We start from the raw sequence: 3,604 nt of genomic DNA on the forward strand, positions 1-3,604 counted from the left end.
CATCGACTCAAATCCTCAACAATTTTTTCCTGGAACCGGAAAGTGAGCGGTCCTTGGGATTTTTTGTAAAGTGCAAAACCGTCATAGGTAGAATTCTGGATGAGTTTGATTGCTACCTCTTCGTACCAGGCCCTGGTCTTCCCCTTCACCAGGTATGATTGCGGAATCTGGTCTGACAGGTCAACGCCACCCATAAATTTGTTGTAATCTGTGACACAGATTGTTTTTTTGTCCCTGCCGGCTCCCCTGTCTCTGACCATCACAGTGGTGTTCGCATGCAATGTGGTCAGCATGTAGACGCCCTTCCTGTCATTCCACTTCACTGCAAGAAGTTGGTCACTTGCGAGTGAGAATGACGCCCCATCTCTAAATGTCTGTAAACCCCACTCAGTTTTTTCTGACTGTCCCACAGGCCCCTGTGTTTGCAGCATGGAGGTATTTGTATAGGGGGATGCATGTGTAGTAGTTATATGTGTACACGTGATACCCTTAATGTAGAAAGGGTGTCATTAGCTCTCAGACAGTTTTGCCTGGGATGTCAATTGTCTGGGGCAGTTTGGGGGGTTGATTTGACAGTCCATACCTTCATAGATTAGGAAGGTGGAAGTGTATCCTGATGTGCTCTCACATGTTTTATATAGTTTGACGCCGAATTTGGCTTGCTTGGAGGGGACAAATTGGCGAAATGACAGATGGCCCTTGTAACTTATCAAGGACTCGTCGACTGCCAAATTTTGCTCTGGGGTATAGAAATTTAGAAATCAATGTTGTAGGAAGGAAATTATGGGTCTCAATTTGTTTAGCCGATCATAGTTGGGGTCAGTTTTGGGGGGGCTTGGGAATTATCACTAAAGTGGAGGAATTTCATTATGGCTTCATAATGGACTTGGGACATGATGGCTGCAAATACAGGGGTGCTGTGAATAGCTTTTGTTACCCAGTAGGAGAGGAGTGTGTTTTTTTTACTAATCTCATATTCAGGGTAAGGCCAAAAATTGTTGTTATTTCGTGGACATTTGTGGGGATTCAGGAGCGGGAATGAAATGCAGTGGGTTTTTGGGAGATATATTGTCAGGCATATAAGTTTGTTTGGTGGGCGATCAATTGTAGGACTTCTGGGCAAACAAAAATTTGTGGGGGTAAAATTGGTGACATTTCATTTTATTCCAGGGGCTGCATAAAAAGGGGGAATTTAATGGGGAACATGAACTGTCATGATACCACAGTGGTGGGGGGACTGAGGTACTTGGCCTACCTCTGAAGCTTCAGCAGTGACGACCGACTTTGCTACCATTGGGCTGTAGGATCCCATAGAGGAAGAGTCATTGTCACTGCCTGAAAACAGCTCTACTTCAGAGTCAGATTCCATTTCACTGCCGGAGCTGCCAGAGCAAAGCAGGCTGTACGCTTGCTCCGCACTAAACGTTCAGCGGGCCATTTCTTTATTTGCCTGCCTAACAAAAAACTAACCCTAATTTAACCCTAATCTAACACTAGTATTTTTTTTACTGCCTAAGCCTAATATGCCTAACCCTAACAAGCCTAACCCTAACCCTAATAAGCGTAATCCTAACCCTAACAAGAGTAACCCTAACCTTAATAAGCCTAACCCTAATAAGCCTAAGCCTAACCCTAACTTAAAAAAAGTTATAATAAAATATATATATTTTTTATAATCCCCTAACAATGAGGATGCGAGGATTACGCAGAACGGTAGTGGGTAATCTGAGGTTTAGGGGAAATGCGAATCTAGAAATTATAATTTTGTTTCTGACAGGGCAAGACTTGGAAGTAGTGTACCTCTCTTGTCACCCAGAACAACTACAAGGAGAGAAGAGAAAGGCACGGCCTATGTGCTGCCATTTTTACAAATATTGGAGGCTTTTGAGAAGTGTGATAGGGTCTATCACAGTAATCAAAAGCCAGCAGCCAATGAGAAAATTCTCCTCAGTTGTCGGGTGCAGGCAGGCATATTTTTGGGGCACACTGTGCATGTGCCCACCATGAACACTGATCCTGTACCTAAAGTACCATGGGGGCTCGGGGACCCCAATTTTCTCCTCACTGATATGTCAGATCATATCAGAGGAGATAGAAATGGATTTTAAATAAGACTTTTTTATGTGATCGATCACATGACAGGGGTCGGTAAAAACCAACACGAATCATGTTCTCTGGGGTCTTAGATACTCCCGGTAACTGAGACCCCAGAGATTTTCCGATGCTGGGGGCGCTATCCACTTATTTCTCAGTGCCATTGAAGGGAATCTGTCACCCAATTTTTTGCCTATAAACTGCGGCCACCGCCATCAGGGGCTTATCTACATCCAGGAAAGGTCAGAGATGCGCACTGCAGTACTTTGCTCTGCCCTCAACAGGGAAGATAAAGTACACCTGCGCAAGAGCCGAGACAGGAAGCAAAGAAGAGGATGTCATCATGTGAAGATGGGAGGCGCTGGACCCAGACCGCAACGCCCACCAGACTGGACCGCACCGAGACCGCCCCTGGGTGAGTATAATCTAACTTGTTTTTCTTATCTTTCAGGTTATTTTGGGGGCTTATCTATAGCATTATAAAACACCACACTTTCTTTAAACATAAGATCAATATGATCAGAAAAAGCTTGGGCCCACAGCGCCCAAAGCCCCTCTTAGCTGCTCAACCCTGTTCCTCCAAAAACCAGCTTCTCCACCATGGCAGAAGATCAGCTCTCCACCCTCCTGTCAAGATCATACTTCACCACTTGCACGCTTGACCCACTCCCGTCCCACCTCATCTCTAACTTTGCCATGGTCTTCATCCCAACCCTAACACACCTCTTCAACCTCTCACTCACAACAGGTGTCTTCCCCTCATCCTTTACACATGCCAAGATCACACCCATCCTCAAAAAGCCCTCGCTCGACCCATCCTCTGTGTCTAGCTATAGGCCGATATCTCTTCTCCCTTATGCCTCAAAATTACTGGATCAACATGTCCATCTTGAACTGTCCTCCCACCTCCCCTCTTGCTCCCTCTTTGACCGGTTACAATCTGGCTTCTGACCTCATCACTCAACTGAAACTGCCCTAACTAAAGTCACCAATGACCTACTAACTGCCAAGAGCAAGCGACACTACTCTGTCCTCCTTCTCCTGGACCTGTCTTCTGCCTTTGACACTGTGGACCACTCCCTTCTGCTACAGATTCTCTCATCTCTTGGCATCACAGACTTAGGCTACTTTCACACTTCCGTCTTTATGAAGACGTTGCAATGAGTCGTTCTGTGCAAAAAACGCATCCTGCAAAGTTGCCCGCAGGATGCGTTTTTTGCACATACACTTGTATTACTGATGCATCACGATGTATGGACACACGTTCCATATGTTGTGCACTGGATGCGTTGGCAATTGGCGGACCGTCGTCACAAAAAAATGTTCAATGTAACTTTTTTTTGTGCGACGCGTCCGCCATTTTTGAACGCACATATGCGGAGGAAACTCCGCCCCCTCCTCCTCGGAACTCATAATGGGCAGCAGATGCGTCTGAAAACTGCATCCGCTGCCCACGTTGTGCACTATTTTGCACAACGTCCGTCGCTACGTCGGGCCGACGGTTTGCGAT

Source organism: Ranitomeya variabilis, chromosome 1 (assembly GCF_051348905.1).
Source record: "Ranitomeya variabilis isolate aRanVar5 chromosome 1, aRanVar5.hap1, whole genome shotgun sequence".
Taxonomy (NCBI): domain Eukaryota; kingdom Metazoa; phylum Chordata; class Amphibia; order Anura; family Dendrobatidae; genus Ranitomeya; species Ranitomeya variabilis.